Consider the following 18,822-nt stretch of genomic DNA (forward strand, 5'->3'; position numbering starts at 1 on the left):
AGTGATGAGGATATAATATACAGCATGGTGACTATAGTTAATAATACTGTATTGTATATTTGAAAGTTGCTAAGAGAGTAGATCTTAAAAGTTCTTATCACAAGAAAGAATTATTGTCATAACTATGTATAGTGACAGAATTATTGGGGTGATCATTTCACAGTATTACAAATATAATATCATTACAACATCTGAAACTAGTATAATGTTATATGTCAATTATACCTCCATTTATAAAAGTGCTGAGCCCAGTGGGTACCCAGCTTGGAAAAACCCATTGTCTGAAGGAAGCAAAGGGCATTTTTTCTTCTAGGATGATGCCTATCCCAGGCTACTGTCTTGGTGAGCAGAGAATGGGCTTCATTTCAATCCCTACATGCCCCTTGGGTAGGCACCTTTGTAAAGCACACACACTGCCCAGCTGCACGTGTCAACTCTTACGGGTTCATATATGATATGAATGGTCCACATGTGGCTTCTTATATATGCCAGACCAATCAGAGCCCTTCTGTGGAATTTTTTCCAACTAGACCGAATAGAGTCAGACTCTGTTGGTGAAAGTCAAAAGATGAATTTCATGAGGTATCAGTGACTGGGATTTCTACCATTTGAAAAAAAGCTATTGGTAGTAGGAAAGAATGATGCCAACATGCACAAAGAAATAAGAGAAAAAGAGGGCAAGCATTCAACCAGCCCTGAAGTTACTGTTTCCAGAAACGCCCGCGACCAGCAGCATCCTGCCCTTATCATGGGTCGGTGGTTTGGTTGTTCAGCCCTCCCTTGGATTCTATGAGTCAATAGACAACCCTTTTGCTTAACTTCTTTGAGCTGGGTTTGCATCATGGCAACTTAAGGGTCATGAAAAAAATGCAACAGTACTGCAAAGAGCAGCCATATATCATGGCAGCCGATGCTTCCAAAGGTGGCTCCGTCTTGCAGAGATCAGTCTCTGACCAGCCATGGAGGAGGCAACTACAACCTAGACACAGAGAGGTGTGTGCTTGTTAAATGATTAAGAAGTGACAATTCCTTATTTCTATCTGGATGACCTTATGTAAGTCTTGAGACCTCTGTTTCTACATCTGTAAAAAGGGAATTTTAATAGTTTCTATTTCATAGATTTGTTGACAAGATTAAAGGTAACAACACGTGTAAGTATTTGGGATAGTGCCTGGCACTCGATAAATGTTAGATATGATTGTTATTCTTTTATTATTTCCAGTGTCAGAATGGTTCTTGACATAGGATAGGCACTAGTAAGAGTTGCAATGGATAGAAAACCTCATTTTAACCCTAACTCCACAGCTAACATTCTTTGACCTTAGGTAAGGTATTTTTTTGACCCCCAATCTCCTCATATATAAATGGGAAAAATAATATTTGTTTGCAGGTTAATTGAAAGATAACATGAAATAGTGTGTATGAACAAATTTTATAAACTCTAAACTCTACCCAACTATAAAAGATGAATGATTAGAAAGATGAATCTGTTTGCTTCTTTTCAAAGATGTTAAGATACCAGTATTTTAATAACTAAAAAAGAAGTGAGATTTTGAAAACTAACATTCATTTTAGATGCAATAGGTACTATATGTTCTAAAAATAGAAAGTTTTTGCTACATTAGAATCAATAAAACTATTTTTTTAATGTTTGTTTATTTATTTATTTAGAGAGGGAGAGAGGGAGCCAGCGAGGAAGGGGCAGAGAGACAGAGGGAGAGAGAGAATCCCAAGCGGGCTCCACTCCCACTGCCAGAGCCCAAAGCAGAGCCCAACAGGGGGCTTGATCTCAGGACTGTGAGATCATGACCTGACCTGAAATCAAGAGTCAGACACTTAACTGACTGAGCCACCCAGGTACCCCTCAATAAAACTATTTTAATTTTCATTTGAAAAAAAATGTGTCCTTTAAACATTTGTCCTTTTCTTGAATTTGCCCACATGCAAAAATCTTGCTTTCCCTTCATGAGACACTGTTGGAGAAATTTGAAGATATTCCAAGCTCAGCCTGGGAAAATAGCAATTTTAAAATTACAAGTCAAATTTTGACATGATGTTTAAAACCTTAGCCTGCATACAACAAAAGAAGCTTCAAATCATACCATCTTTTTGTTGTTGTTGTTGTTGTTGTTGTTTTTTGCACACTGGTATTTGATAAGTGGAGATTTAAAAAATAAAAGTGAATACAATCATCTCTGGACTGTTTCAGTGAAAGAGCAGCCTGACCAAAAAAAAAAAAAAATCTATTGCTTTTATAGCAAGTTTGCAGAAGATGTTCAGCAGAATAAATTCAAGTTAAAGAATAAAATTGTGTGACAAAAAATTTTGAGAATAGACAAGTTGAACACAGCACTACATCATCCCATTTCTCTTTTAATTTAGAACATCACCATCTGTTTCCATCACACACCTCTCCCCTCTTAACCTGAACATTTGCAAGGAAGGAACTCTAAGGTGGAAGGGACTAGAGAAAGCCCGGGTTTCTGACTCAGCCATTTTCAAGCATGGTCACAGATCTGCTCAGAGTAGCTCCTTGGTGATGTGGTTCCAAGGCTGTGGCAGACACTATTGACTGCCTTCCAGCAACACTTTCCTTTGCTTCCTTGCTAACAAAATCTCAATTTGTTCCAGTTCTCCATATGCCTAGCCCTAGGGAAAACTTGTGATTGGTCTGTCAACTCCTTGCTACTACAGGTGGTGGAAATGACCCAGTTCCGGCCAATGTGCTATAAGAGAAGTCTGCTGGGGAGCTTTGAGACAGTCTCCCATCAGACAAAGGGGGAAAGGCTCATGAGGACAACCCTTCTGTCTTTGAACACTTAGGTGAAGATAAGATGCTTGGAGCTGCTGCAGACCTTTGGGAAGGTATGATGGGAAGACAAGTCCATCAGAGACACTGACTCAGTGGCTTAGCCATGTTGAGCTGCTGACCCACTCCGGAAACTCACATCTCTGGACTTCTTGTTACATGGGTAATTAAATGACTTTATTGGATAAAATGCTGTTAGGTGTTTTGTTACTTGTAAGGAAAATCACCCTAACTGATAATAGGGTCTTCCACACAAAAAAATTTCACCCCCTGCTTTTCCTCCCTTCTGCCCCATAATATCCACACAAATACTAAGCTGTGCATTTAGAAGCAAAGAATGTCAGAATTGAAAGGTACTCTACATCTCCAATTAACATGATAAAGTAAGAAGTTCAGAAGTGATTCCCCTTGTTTAAAGAGTTGAGCCATGATAGGGCAAATGCCTTAGGGAAAGGAGAAACATACCTAAATCACCTGAACTTTGGTGTGAGTCACAGTTTCAAAATGGTTTCCGAGGAGTAGATTTGTCTGTGAACAGAGAATATTAAACACTAGGAAAGTGTGAGGAGATTATCTTTAAGAAACAGAATCTGGACACTTCAAGATCAATGTCTTCTTCAATTTTTGTATGGCCAGACCTTAAGAAAGTTTTTCCACATGTGAGATGAAGAATGCATTTTTCCAAGTTGCTTTCCAGAAATATACAATGAGAATTTCCTCCAGAAGGCATGAGGGCTCTGGCCTCACCACACCCGTGGTGTGCTAGACCCTTATCTGGTCCTTAGCAACACAGAGGTTATTAAGTTCATATAACCCTTTGAAAGAGGTTTTAAACAAACAAACAAACAGCTAAAATAAATACTACTAGGAGCATCAGAGACCAGTTTCCAAAGCTGCAAACATTTCTGAACTCGTGCAATCCAATTCTACAATAGCCCTGTAGATGCAACCCGACCAATCTAGTCATCTGAGTTGTTGGCTTATAAGATTTTCCTTGAGAAAAAAAAAAAAAAAAAAAAAAAGAGGTTAGAGTAGGAGAGAGCCAAAGCATAAGAGACTCTTAAAAACTGAGAACAAACTGAGGGTTGATGGGGGGTGGGAGGGAGGGGAGGGTGAGTGATGGGTATTGAGGAGGGCACCTTTTGGGATGAGCACTGGGTGTTGTATGGAAACCAATTTGACAATAAATTTCATATATTGAAAAAAATTTTAAAAATAAAAAAATGAATAAACAAGATTTTCCTTGAAATTTTGACAATTCTTTCTTCCATTTTTTTCCTCAAACTTTTATGAAAACAGAGATTATTTTGATCAGAGAGAATATATTCTTTTTTTTTTTTTCAACGTTTATTTATTTTTGGGACAGAGAGACAGAGCATGAACGGGGGAGGGGCAGAGAGAGAGGGAGACACAGAATCGGAAACAGGCTCCAGGCTCTGAGCCATCAGCCCAGAGCCCGACGCGGGGCTCGAACTCACGGACCGCGAAATCGTGACCTGGCTGAAGTCGGACGCTTAACCGACTGCGCCACCCAGGCGCCCAGAGAATATATTCTTTTAACTTAATTATAAAAACAGTACATGTTTACACGCATGCCTGTCCTCTACAGTGCACATCCCTAGCTCTGTTTAACAAGGTACGCAGATCATAGTAGGCGCTCAGTAAATATGTGTGGCATATGCCTGAAGAAATGCAGAAAACTTACAAAAAGCATAGAAACAGAACTTTAGAGAAACTCCTTATTCTATACATTTATTTGTAGACAGTCAATTCTTGTTCCACAAATATGTGGGGTTTTTTTCATGTTTTTACTTGTCTTTGAAGAAAGAGAGCATGAGTGAAGGAGGGGCAGAGAGAGGGCAGGGACAGAGGATCAGAAGCAGGCTCTGTGCTGACAGCAGCGAGAGACTGATGTAGGGCTTGAACTCACAAACTGTGAGATCGTGACCAGAGCCAGAGCTGGTCACTCAACTGACTGAGCCACCCAGGTGCCCCCACAAACATTTTTTTCTCCATATATTTTAAATTGTCTTATTTCTTTTTTCAATAAAGGGGAATCCTATTATAGTTGTTGTTTTCTGAAAATGCTGGGCTTTCTGGAAAATTTCAACTGTACTATCCTGTACTATTATAAGGAACAGAAGGAATGTAAACTGCTCCCACAAGCTTACACATGTGATGGAGACAAATCTAAGTTTTCTGGCTGCCACTATAAGTTTCCCCACTCCACTAGGTAGGTCAGTCAAGACATTTGGTAGAGCTTTATAGTTCAACTAGAACCATTTCAAAAGCTGATGTAACCAGAGTAAGTAAATAATAAATGTTCTCCTTCATTTGCTGTTACATGGGGTAAACGGAAGTCATAGCATATTTACTTTGCTCACTTGAAGAGTGATTTATGCACTGATGTTAGCAACCTTGTTTCAGGGGCTGATAGCATTATACATGCAGCTCAGGAAGTAAATGAGGAGCCTGTCATTGAAACTCCCCAAAACTGTCCTCATTAGCAACATGAGTTAGCAAATACGATATTGATGCTGCTGTACAATTCCACTTGGGCACACGCTATTCTAGTCCATCGTCTCCTGCAGACCCTCTGTGTGGTCAGGGCAGAAACACTAGGAGGAAATCATTTAGAATTTAATTTTAAGATTCTTTGGGCAGACCATTATAAAATTTTATTGCAGCCATCAACAGGGAGCCACAAAGGGATACAACAGGACCTGAGTTCAAATTATGGTCCATTTCTGACCACGTATGCCCACATTACTTGCACAGTGGATTGTCCTTACCCTTGGCAAAATTGTCCTGGAAAAAACAGGAAAATAAGGATAGTTTGTCTTAAGTTCCAGTTTCCCCATCTAGCATTCATTCAACAAATATGTATCCTTTTAGGTGAGGGGGACCCTGCAGACCACAAAGCAGACTGCCTGTGCTCAGGAGTCTTTGTTTGTTAGGCAGGTACCATAAACAAATCAATAAGAAATACATACTATGATACTGAATAACCATAATTGCTACAATGAAAAATAAAGGAGGATGAGGGGATGAGAGTGATATTTCAGATAGGGTTCTCAAGGGGAGAGGTGACTCTGAGCGGGAAAGCAGATAAACTGAGGAAGTAGCTGCCTAGAGGAAGCGTTCCAGGCTAAGGGAACAGCAAGAACAAAGGACCTGAGGCAGGTCCTCAGTTGGCATATAAGAACCAGCAAAGAAGCAGTGTGATAAGCAGAGTGAGCCAGGGGTCAGGTCTGTGAACTAGGTTCAGAGAGATAGCCAGGGACACAATCATGCAGGGCTTGGAGGTCCCAGAGAAAACTCTGGGTTGGTTCTAAACGCCAGTGATGTGACTGGAGGGTTATTGCAAGACAGTGACACGATCCAATGTGCCTTTTAAAAGAATGCTCTGGGTGCAGTTTGGAGACTAGATGGAGGTGTGGGGTGCAAGGAGGAGGAGGAGGCTGAACCTAGAAATAGGAAAACCAGTTAGGGGATTATTACAGAAATCTTCCAGAGACAGGACTTCTGGTTGGGTTAGATATGGAGTGGAAATGAAAGAGAAAAATGCAGAATGACTGGTTAAAAGCCTCACCAACTGAGTAGTACTATCAGTAAAGAAAAAAAAAAACAGGGGGCCAATTTTGAACATAAGTGTGAAACTGTAAGAAAATCCCTCTTGATGGGGATGCGTACTGTAGATGTGCACGCTGGACCCAGCTATTACCAAAAAAAGACATTAAGGGTGGAAAGGCCCGGTTAAGATGATCTCATATGCCCTTATGAGGCCTTATAGTGTGGGGTCCTCAGAGATTTGAGGGGCCGATGCCACATTTGCTATCAGAGATGGCAGAGAGGTGGGGGACACATGTACCCACCATCGTACAACAGCACAGCACCCAGAAAAGGAGATTGTTGTGAAGGAAGACAAAGTGACTGTCAGGCATTCTAGTAACCCCAGAACATCTAGATCAGTTATGTAGTCTGGGAGACCGGAAAGGAAGGCAAACCAGAGAACATCGCACGCTGGATTCTACCTTATTCGTACAGAACAATGTGTGCTTTTCGCATCCTACTGTTGATGCCCTACTGAGGCTACTGAAACCGTCGCTGTGGTTAGAGGCCCTGACTGAGGAGATGTTCTCGGATAACTCACGGTGAAACATTAACTTCAGCAAGGATGGACAGAAGGGCACCCCTAGAAATAGGTCCTCAGGGATGTGCTCATGTTAAAATGAGGGGATGTTGTAGGAGGAGCAAAGAAACCATGAACTGAAGATGAAGAATGTGTGGACCTTGATAAAGAGAGATTGGCTGCTGGTTTGGAGGGGCCAAAAGGAGGGATTGTACAAGCTGAACAGATCAGTCTTTGTCTGAAGCTGTGTCAGTGGGAAAAAAAATTGCTGCAAAGTTAAGGCTAAGAAAAGATCTGCAATCGAGATTGATGTAGATGATGATATGACTGCCCCGAAATAGAGGCTTTGGGGGATGTTGAGGTAACTATGGCCCAAGATATATCCTCAGCAGAATTGGGGGTAGGATCAGAAATACAGTAAACTGTTTCCAAGAATACTTTTGCAATTCTTCAATCTGTAAAGGCTAGAGAAGAATGAAATATACCTGATCCCAAATATAGTATCTGTAGATCCCGTGTTGTATACCAAATAGCCTGTCCCAGCTGCATATAACAGATATGACCAGGAGACGTTCAAAGGAAAAGAAGAAATGGAAGTCTTCCAAAATGATGTTATGGTACCTACCAGGGAAGGCCACTGAAATCTGTAACAGAGGATGACGCATCTGCCCATAAGACCCAGACTCCTGAACACAGCCAGTTCTGAGACGGTTTCTCAAATCAGGCTTCCACCAAACGAGACAAAAGAATCTTTAGCACCCGTGATCATAAATTAAGCACCTACTACCTCTTTAAACACCATGCTTAATGCAAAAGACCTTCTACAGTCTCTGAATTTGTCACATCAGGTGAAAAGGAAAACAAGGCTGCCAATGAGAAAATGAAACTATGATTCCGAGTAGAAAAGAGCAGATGCAGCCAGAGGGCTGAGTTCCTTATAGAGTAGCAGTTCACTTAAGTGAACCCTTAAGCAGCCAGCCCCTTAAGCACATGCCTCAAGAGTTGGGGGCACCAGGTTGTACCATTTGTCATACAGGGTCCTGTCTGGCAGTCCAAAGATTGGCCATGGCTTTTGCCTGACGGATCACCAGTTGAAATATTTGTCAAATTTAAAGAATTTTGTCTCAACTATGATGAAATTTGTCTAGATCTAAATGTCCAGCAATAGAATGAAACAGTGTTAGAACTCAGTTATCACAGTGGCACCTGGATGGCTCAGCCGGTTAAGCGTCTGACTTCAGCTCAGGTCATGAACTCTGTGAACCACATCTGTGGTTCATGAGTTCAAGCTCCATGTCTGGCTCTGTGCTAACAGCTCAGAGCCTGGAACCTGCTTTGGATTTTGTGTCTCCCTCTGTCTCTGTTCCTCCCCCGTTTGCACTCTGTCTCTCTCCCTCTCAAAAATAAATAAAGATTAAAAAAAAACTTAAAAAAAAGAACTCAGTTATCACAAAATTTCTTTGGATAGATCAGTTTTCTTAGAGTTCTAAGAAACATTGATAGCTACATGGTAAAACATACAGCCCACTTGAGATTCTGAATTTTCTCCTGTTTCTGGAATTTGGATCAAGACACATGGACATATCTTGACCTAAAGGCTGAGTGAGGCTCAAGCTTTATGAATTTACCAAAACTTACAAATGAAGGTCACAGATTGATCTTTTAACAAGACTTTATTTAATGCTTTGAGGAGAACCCTGATTAATATACTTATGTTCTTTGGTTTTTATCTTTTCCTGTGGTGTCCTCCCAACTCCTGCATTTCTTCTCTATTTCTTCATCTGCCAGAAGGCCCTCCTCTCCCTCCCACTCCTGTGTTCAGGGAGCGACATATAGCAGAACCCCCTGCCACGCTTCCAGCTATGTGATGCTACTGCTATTCGAAGTGCAGGTTGAAAAACAAGATATTATTTGTTATTTCTCATTGTAAGTTTTGTAATTACCACGACTGCTGTTTAGAACACGTTGGAATTACCACTAGTCTGAAGCCCAGCCTCTGAATGATGTGTGTCTAATCACAGAATGGAGTGGCAGTGTTGTAAATGTCACCCCACTCTACTGCTCTGATATATGCCCTCATTAAAGTTGAGGAGAAGAAATTTAAATACCAGGGTTGAGCTCCTGAGCAATCATGCCATTTCTGTTGATCACCTAATGAAAATTTATGGCATTTAACAGCAAAGAGATAAGTTTACATGGGGATGCTAGCTTCCACAGCCGTGCTAACCCCATTTCCAGAAAAGGCCTTCCACCACACTTGCCCTTACAGTGTGTTTTAAGATTCTCCTAATTGCAGAAAGCACTGTAGGACCGAGGAGAGGTTGGGCACTTTAGTTCTGCAATTTTATTACCAATGATACACATAAAATTTAGATACTGGTAAGCATCATGAGAACCCTGAAAGTTGAAACATAGAGGCCAAAGTAAAGGCAAACTTTGCTTGATCTGTTTTAGACTATGCCTATACTATTTTCCTAGGGTCCCACAGATGTGATGTTTAATAACAACTATTAAAAAAAGCAAATATGGAGTATAAATATGAGCATAGAAACAGCCACACAGTGAAAAACCATTAACACCTTAAAAAGAAGCAGAGAGAGACATGTATCACATATTTGAAGTGGGTGAGAATTATGTCATCCCCAGAATCCAATTTGTGAGAGGAAATAAATATTCCCAGGAAGCCACAGCAACTCTTTCTGGTGGGGTGATTGAGGACTGCAACAGCACCCACTGCCTGTGCTGCGCATCACTTGGCTTTTCTGGTTTGGCGTGGGCCCGTGGGACAGGGGGTGCAGGTGGCTGACGCCACACTGCTCTTGTTTATGCTCTTTGTTCAATAGACTGGGTCTGTGGTCTCCTTCTCGGCTGAATCTGTAGAAGTGTGGCAAGCCAACCTGGTAGTGTTGTAAGTGGCCGCGCTGCCCCTTAGTGACTGTTTGCTTCAAGGAACGCCTGACCAACAATAGATGAAGAAAAGGAGAATGTTCAGGGCGCCTGGGTGGCTCAGTCACTTGAGCATCTGACTCTTGATTTCGTCTCTGGTCGTGATCTCACAGTTTGTTGAGTTCAAGCCCTGAGTTCGGGTCTTCACTGAGTGCAGAGCCTGCTTGGGATTCTCTTTCTCTCCCTCTCTCTCTGCCCCTCCTATTCTCTCTGTCTTTCTCTCTCTTTCAAAAGAAAGAAAAGAAAAGAATAGAAAAGAAAAGAAAAGAAAAGAAAAGAAAAGAAAAGAAAAGAAAAGTTTATTTTCCTCCACGGGACATAGGCAACTGCCATGTTAAGTCAGCAACATGACTGTGCAAAAATTCTTCAGTCTTCTTGGCCAAAGAATGGCTGCTGTGGTTCTAAGCATCACATCTGATTTCAAGGCAGGTTGAAGCAGTGAAAGCAGATCAACTATCTGCCTGGTTTTATTTTTTCAGGAAAGCAAAGCTTTCTCAAAACCTGCCCCCCCCCCTTTCCTCTGTGTATTATTGACCCTAACAGGGTCACACCACCCTGGGCTTAAGGGAGACCAGATATCCAGTTTTGAAAGAAAAGAACTAGATTGGTATGATTGGTCCAGACTAGACCAGATTAGTCACAATACACTCCTGAGCTGTCTCCCTGCCTCTCTGCACTGGACAGGAGTTCGACTGGGGAGACACAAAGGGAGGATAGTTTGGGTGGACAACAATTGTGCCTGCCACTTGAACTAATGTAGCGAGTCCTAGCTTCCCAGCTCCCAAAGACCAGTCAGTAGCTGACCCCATTCTTCCCTTGCTTGCATGTCAGTTGTATTTCATACTTGAACTGGCAAATGAAGAGATGATTGGGGGTATTACAAAAACAACTTCCAGTTCTGCAGAAACCGTAAGACTAACCTAAAAGAAAAAACTATTAGAGTTGTCACAGTCAAGAACTTAAGATAAACCAGTTTCTGAAATCCTTCTCTTTTCTTTATTCTAGAGGTGAAATGCCAGACTTAACATCAAATGTTTAGAAGAGAATGACATTAGGTGGACATCTAGAGTCTGAAGCCACCACAAACTTAACTTTGCAGAAAATCAAACATAATAAGTTTCCTTCAAGTAAGAGTGCTATATCCTCTCTTAAGAAATAGTTGAGATTATTACTTGTATTTTGGCAAATTGGTACAAGGAAAGGCAACCCATCTGGTCTGGAGGGGAAGAGTTTTCCAAACGCTAACATTGGACCTACTCCCTCAGGAGCTAGGGTACAGGTATATAAGCCTTGCATTCTCTTTCACCTGTCAAACCCCTACAGATCCCTCAAGACCCTGCTTACCAATAACTTTCTTTACAAAACCTTTCATAGAATTCTCAAAGCTAGCCAAACCATCTGTAGTCTTACAGCCCTTTTTCATATTTCTGATTTAACTCTTACCACTGACACGCTGGAATTATTTACTTAGCCCTGACTCACCAACTAGGTTAGGAACTTATCCAGGGGAGTAGTTTTCTTCCAAACACTTCGGACAAATTGGGAAGCACAGTAGTAAGTTCTCAATATATTTTTACTGAATAAAATTACAAACTTGAATAATTAACAACCTACGACAGTGAAGCCCCATATCTTCATTGAAACTCTCAAGAAATTAAAAATGCATTCATGGTCTCCAAAAAGAGATTAGCAAAGTACAAAGCAAATGCAAACCAAGAAAAATATTTGCAACTCCTATCATGTAAAAATGGTTTATTTTTCTAAAATTAAAAACTCCCAAAAAAAATTGAGATGAAAAAGATCAACAAGACAAAACATAACCAGGCAAGGACATGGACAGACAGATCACGTAAAAAGAAGTATAAAGGAAACCTTAGGGGAGCTTGGGGGGCCCAGTCGGTCGAGCATCCAACTCTTGATTTGGGCTCAGGTCATGATGTCACTGTTCACGTCGTGAGATGGAGCCCACAAGGAGAATCCCTGCATGGGATTCTCTCTCTCCCTCTCTCTCTGCCCCTCCCCTGCTCCCAACATGAGCACCTGCACGTGCACCCTCTCTCACTCTCTCAAAATAAATAAATTTTAAAAAAATAATAAAGGAAACCTTAAACCAATGTAAAGATGTTCAATCTTATTCATAGCTTTTTAAATGCTAATGAAAACTATACTGGGATGCCATCCTCACCCATCATACTGGCAAACATTCAGAAGTTCAACAATACCCTCTCTGTTGGTAAAGCTGTAGGGAAATAGGCATTTCTGGTAGAATGCAAATGGCACGGTCCCTAGAAGGGCCATGTGGTGGTAACTATGCAACATTAGAAATGTTTCCTCACTCTAACCCAGATCTCGTACTTCTGGAAACTGATCCTACAGAAGTGCCTGCACAGCTACAAGGTGGCATATGCACAAGTGCTATGTTGTGGTATTGACTGTAAGAGAATAAGAAGAGAAGCAGCCCGTTTCCATAAATGGAGGATTGGTGATGTCAACCATGGAACGTCTCACAACGGAATCCATACAGCTGGGAAAGAGTGAGGTTCCCTTCTCTGTTGTGCTAGAGGAAGGCATCCAGGACAGATGGTTGAGTGGAAAGGCAAAATTCACAATAGTGAACACACTGGGATGCCTGTGGTGTCATAAAAGGGAGGGTAAATTTATTTTTGTTTATTTTTTTAAATGTTTACTTTTGAGACAGAAAGAGAGAGTGCGTGTGCAAATGAATGGGGGAGGGGCACAGAAAATGAGAGAGAGAGAGAGAGAGAGAGAGAGAGAATCCCAAGCAGGTTCAGTTCTGCACTATCAGCACAGAGCCCAACGTGGGGCTCGATCCTACAAGCTGTGAGATCATGACCAGAGCTGAAATCAAGAGTCAGACACTCAAATGAGTGAGCCACTTAGGCACCCTGTTTTATTTTTGTTTATAATTGCATAAAGTACTGAAGGTGTATACTTCAAGGGGAGGGAAGAGATCAGAGAACAGGGCGGGTAGAGTGGAAGCAGAACTTCTCATCGCATGCCATTCTCATTTTTAAAACCTGTGAATTATTACTTATTCCAAAAATTAATTCATAATTTTAAAATCTTACATTTTGCACACAGGTTTTGGAGCCAAATTCTATGTCTTTTTATCTCTGCCTCACCTCTTACTACATCAGTGAATTTGGGTAAGCTTCTTAACCTCTCTGAAGAAGATTTTGAGGAGTTGATAAATGCAAAGAAACAAAGCCTAAAACAGAGTAAGTTTTGTGTAAGTTTTGGCTGTTATTAATACTGTATTTAATAATAATAATGTTGAAGAACTCTGGGAAATGCTTTTGTGATAAGATTTCCAGAATCTTCCTAATATTCCCGTGTGACAATGGAGTACTACGTGGCCATGAGAAAGAATGAAATATGGCCCTTTGTAGCAACGTGGATGGAACTGGAGAGTGTGATGCTAAGTGAAATAAGCCATACAGAGAAAGACAGATACCGTATGTTTTCACTCTTATGTGGATCCTGAGAAACTTAACAGAAACCCATGGGGGAGGGGAAGGAAAAAAAAAAAAAGAGGTTAGAGTGGGAGACAGCCAAAGCATAAGAGACTCTTAAAAATTGATAACAAACTGATGGCTGATGGGGGATGGGAGGGAGGGGAGGGTGGGTGATGGGTATTGAAGAGGGCATCTTTTGGGATGAGCACTGGGTGTGGTATGGAAACCAATTTGACAATTAATTTCATATAATAAAAAAAAATATTCCTGTGTGATAGGTATACTCTGTTTCTCTTTTCAAAGATAATAAAATGAATGCCAGGAGAAATAAAGTGATTAATCCAAGAGGGCACTGAGTCAGAGCCAAGTACCAATGCAGGACCTGACACCTGAGTACTGCCTCTCGTTCCACGTCACACATACGGGAACACTATGAGACCAGCGCATTGATTTCTATTCCTTTCTACCAAGTCAGAGAATATAATACATCTGATTTTGAGGTATTAGGAATGTGCAAACCGTTTCAAGATGAGCAAGACATCTGCAAAACACAGCCCCTGAAAGTAACTGCTACAATTCTTGATGAAATCTTCCTACTAATTTTCTAGTTGCCCAGAAAACAGGGGTTACCATGAGGCTGGGAGTTTCTAAGGAGAAACTTTAACTACAGGCAACAGGTTCAGCTGTAATGCTTGTGTTTACAGTGCTGAACATGCCCACCCTCTGATTGTCTATTTTTAAAAATAAGAATTGCTAATGCCAAAATGATAGAATTAGCTGGGCACTGTCAGATCATTTGTCAGTCCCTTTTGGATGGCTCAGTTTGCCTTCTTCTGTGGAAAATGAATACGTACATGACATTTTGCTATTTGAATTATCAGATATATCAGATAACACCGATTCAAAACAGTACAAAGAAACATTTCAGGTTTTCTTTCTAATCAAAAAACAAAGCCTAACACATGGTGAAGAAATTGTGCCCCCTGCTGATTTAATTTGATATCGATGTCATCAGCTTAAAAATTTTTTTTTTTGAAACCTCCAGGACTGCAGGAGAATGCTTATGTCTTCAAGGTCAGTAATTTTAGTGTCCTCTCGGATTCTAAGGCAGCCTCTGCCAGCGATTAAGAGCTCTTTGCTTGATATTGACCTTGGAGAAAAAGGAATCAAAAGAGGAATACTTCCTTTTGTGAGCCATATAAGAACCTTCTCAGTATTCCTCATACCTTTGTCGCCTCTGAATGGGAGAAGCAGGCAAGACAAAAAGCTTAGAGAGACGTGTGGGCTGATGGTGAGCACAGCCCCTTGTGATTACTTTCACTTTTATTAGGACACAAAGGACGCTAGAACTCCGTTCCAACTATCAGGAGAAATAAAAATGCTCCTTGTGATTGATTGAGTTTATTCAGTCTGAGAATACTATTATTGCCATGAATAGCAATCATGGTCATACATTCAAGGCGACTGGAAGTCATTTTTTTAATTTGGTATGAACGACCTCTTCAGATTCTAAATGTGTCCTCTGAAAGGGCTCCAGCCCTGGACAAAATAGTGAACTATAGACGTAGCAACTGCAGTGCAACCCTCCCCTCTGCTGGGATCCTCATATTTGTCTTGATGTCTTGGGCCCTTCCTTGCCTATTATCTTTCAACCTGAACTTTCGATCTATTTCCTTTTCTGGTCTGGTACTAATTTCCAATCCTTCAGGAAGTTTTCATTGACAGAGCTTATACTCTTCTCTGCAATGAACTGAATGTTTATGACCTCCCCAAATCCATAGGATGAAGCCCTAACCCCACTGCTATGGTATTTGGAGGTGAGGCCTTTGGAAGTTTAATTAGGTTTAGATAAGATCATGAGAAGGGAAATCACATGATGTGATTGACGCCTTTAGGAGGGCACATGAGGAACAGAAAGCTTTCCCTCCACCATTTTAGGATATAGTAGGGTGGCCTTCTGCAAATCAGGGAGAAGGTCCTCACCAAGAACCCAACCATTCTGCTACTCTGATCTTGGATTTCCAGCCTCCTGAACTGTGAGAAATAATTGACTATGGTTTGAGCCGCCCCCCCCCCCCCGTACTATTTTGTTATGGCGGCCTTAGCTAAGACATTCTCTCAAAGAAACACATCTTTAGGAGAAAGTCCTGAACTTAGAAAGGACTTCAATGGCGCATCCACCCTTGGAGAAGACAATGGAGGAGGTGTTTGGAGTAGAGGGCAGCTCCTCATGCCTCTCCCAGCAGAGGCCATGGGCCACATCACTGCTTTTCTGCAACTGTGAAGAAAGCAACATTTTCCAGTCCAAAGGATGTAAAATTTTGTTCTAGATTCAAGTAACAGGTAAGTAGGAAAAATTGTCTCCCTCCCCCCCGCCCCCATCCCTTAGAAGGACTTTCAGTCTTCCCAGGGTCCCTTTGTTCTTTAATTACGGTTGCCAGATTTAGCGAAGAAAAAGTACAGGACACTCAGTTAAATCTCCATTTAAGACAATAATTTAGGGGCGCCTGGGTGGCGCAGTCGGTTAAGCGTCCGACTTCAACCAGGTCACGATCTCACGGTCCGTGAGTTCGAGCCCCGCGTCGGGCTCTGGGCTGATGGCTCAGAGCCTGGAGCCTGTTTCCGATTCTGTGTCTCCCTCTCTCTCTGCCCCTCGCCCGTTCATGCTCTGTCTCTCTCTGTCCCAAAAATAAATAAACGTTGAAAAAAAAAAAAAGACAATAATTTATCATTTACATTTATTGTTTATCTGAAATTCAAATTTAACTGGAGTCCAGCATTTCATGTGGCAACCCGTCTTTGATGTCACTGCTTTGTTTTCCAGAGCATTCTAAATCCCCCCTGAGCTACTACTAAGCCAGAAGGGGAAGGAGGCCCAGGTCACCGCCGCCGCTGTGTCGGGCGCTGGCTCCCTCTAGCGGCCGTCAGGGACCTCTCACCCGCCGAGGAGGTGCCCTCTGAGCAGCGGCTACCGGGCGCAGGGGCCTGGGAGAAGACGCTCAGACACCACACCCTCAGGGGCGTTCTCCAAGCAGTGGGGAAAGCGCCCGACGAGTTCAAAGCGGGCTAAACTTAGATCCATTACACACCGCCCCCCACCACCCGGGCTACAGGAAAGTAGCCCTGTTCCCATTAGCAAAAATGGAGTTTATTTTGTTTCCATTCAAAGTGCAATAGAAAAATCTCTCTAGAACAACCTAGGCTGTTGGTTAATGTCTAACCCAGCGCTGCACTCCATCACTAATGACCGACTGATAGCTGTCACTGCGTCCTGAAGGGAAGTCTAAGCCCTTCTCCCCACTGACCCCAAATGCTTTATCAGGAGTATTTATGGAGACAGCAAGCTCCAAGAAGGTGGAGACACTTAACCGGTCTTCTGTAATGTGCCTAACACCCAGTAAATATGTTTCATTGAAATATGTTTCACATTGTAGCACACTAGTGGCTTTGAATTAAAAGTAAAGAAGAAACCCATTCTTATCCTCAGATAATGACTACTTCATGATGAGAGGGGGTGGTAGCTGAAGTACTTAACTCTCAGCAATGACTGTGGAATTGGGTCTCGGAATTCCACTTCCGCTCCCGCTCTTACCATAGTGGACTTATCTCACTTACCATTGGCTGAAGTGAGGGGTTGAGAAAGAAGTGTGAGATTGTTATACAGTACACGACTCACAATGTAAGTGAAACGTCTATGATAGTGGAATGGAGCCTGAGCATGGGTTCTAGAATCCAGAGGTGACTCCCAGATTCACATTTTGAGTTCCTTGAAGGACAGACAGTTCCTTCAGTAGAGGTGTTCCATGGTTGCTTATTGAATGAATGAATGAATGAAACTATCACAGCTGTCTCCACACCAAAATTTACCTATCATGAAACATACTCACTGACATTATTGGGATTAAGGCAAGGCAAATAGAGACTTTAATGACCAACTTTGGTGTTAGGAGCTACCCCCCCCCCAATCAGTGGCAGTACTAAGGATGATTAGGGGCAAGGGTGGACTTTAGTCTCCCTCAGTCTCCCTCAAGCACAGAGGGCGAGAATCTAAGCAAAAGCAAACATCTTGCTTTGCATTTTCAAGGCAAATTGCCAAGAAGTTGCCCCTTTTAACCAGATTGTCTCTTAACACCTACTACACAGATATGCTGGCCCTCCATCCCCTTGTACACCTGTCTTAGCCCTGATCTGTCATCTCACACACTAGGGTGGTAGGTATTTGCACAGGAAATTGAGACATCAGGTACTCACCCATTTTTAAATTACTCATAAAGCAGGAAATAATAATATGCATCTAATGTGTGGCAGGTACCATCTCTTGTTACCTTATGTGATCTTCATGGTGTGTTAGCACAGGCTGCTACAACAAAACATCATGGACTGGTGGCTTAAACAGTGGACATTTATTTCTCATAGTTCTGGAAGCCGGAAGTCTGAGGTCAGGGTGCCATCATGGTTGGGTCCTTGGTGAGGGTCTTTCTCCTGGACCAGGAGAGAGAACAAGCTTAGTCACCTGGTTAGGCTTACGATTGGAACCAGAAAAGAACATTTTAAGTCCTTTAACTAAATGTCCCCCTCTTTCCTCTTACCACTTTTTGTTTTTCCAAATAACTTAATTCTTGGGCTACTCAATGGCTCCCTCCTTGGCTATTTGCACTGTTCATACTCTTAGATAATTACTATTTCCTTCTTTAAGTCATCACCCACAGTCCATACATTTCATTATCATTATCTTATCTTGGTGTAAGAAACACACCTAAACATACCTATGGACTTCCCTTTGAAGATAATATCATAACAGTAATAATTTGTCTCTCTTTTAATTGAATAAGTTACTTAGAAAATGATTTCTATACCTTATTTCTACTTGTTTCCTTGTAAAACCTCTGTCTACATTGCTGACATGTCACCTGCTCAAATATCTAAGATTAAATCTACTGGGTGGGCAGGCAAGTAGTTGATATATGATTAACAGGCAATTCTCTTTCAGGAAACTCAAGGTTGTGTAAGTACACCTGATTCATACCTCTGCAACTGCAGTGTGTAATAATAGAGCAACAACAAAGAGCGGCGATGATGCCAGCCCAGCCATGGCAACTGGTTTTCTAGCTCCATAAGCCAACAGGGAAATTATGGCCTGGTGAAACAAACAGCTCCCAAAATCATTCCAGAAATTCCAGGGGGTGATGGGATTTTTCTTCTCATGCTTGCAGTGAAGAGACTATGTTGTTTGATGCTTTTCTTCACATTTGTTCCATTGTTTCTATAGTTGCTTATAAGGCTCTTCACTCTCATTCAATTCGATCTCTGCTCAACAAAGATTTCTTAAGCCTCTTTCACACGCTAGACACTGAGCTCAGAGCTGGGAATGCAGCCATAGGTATCATCAAGTGGACACAGACACTTGTCTCTTCTGTTACATTCTTCTATTCACTTAATCAGGTTCATCTATCTTTAAA

General features: G+C 41.7%; 1 pseudogene; it reads left to right on the top strand.

Annotated features, from left to right (window-relative positions):
• The first annotated feature begins 649 nt into the window (after positions 1–649).
• Positions 650–14,491, top strand: LOC112862729 (parafibromin-like; annotated as a pseudogene).
• Positions 14,492–18,822: the final 4,331 nt, after the last annotated feature.

This window comes from Puma concolor, chromosome B2 (assembly GCF_028749965.1).
Source record: "Puma concolor isolate L17-30 chromosome B2, mPumCon1.1.hap2, whole genome shotgun sequence".
Classification (NCBI taxonomy): Eukaryota; Metazoa; Chordata; class Mammalia; order Carnivora; family Felidae; genus Puma; species Puma concolor.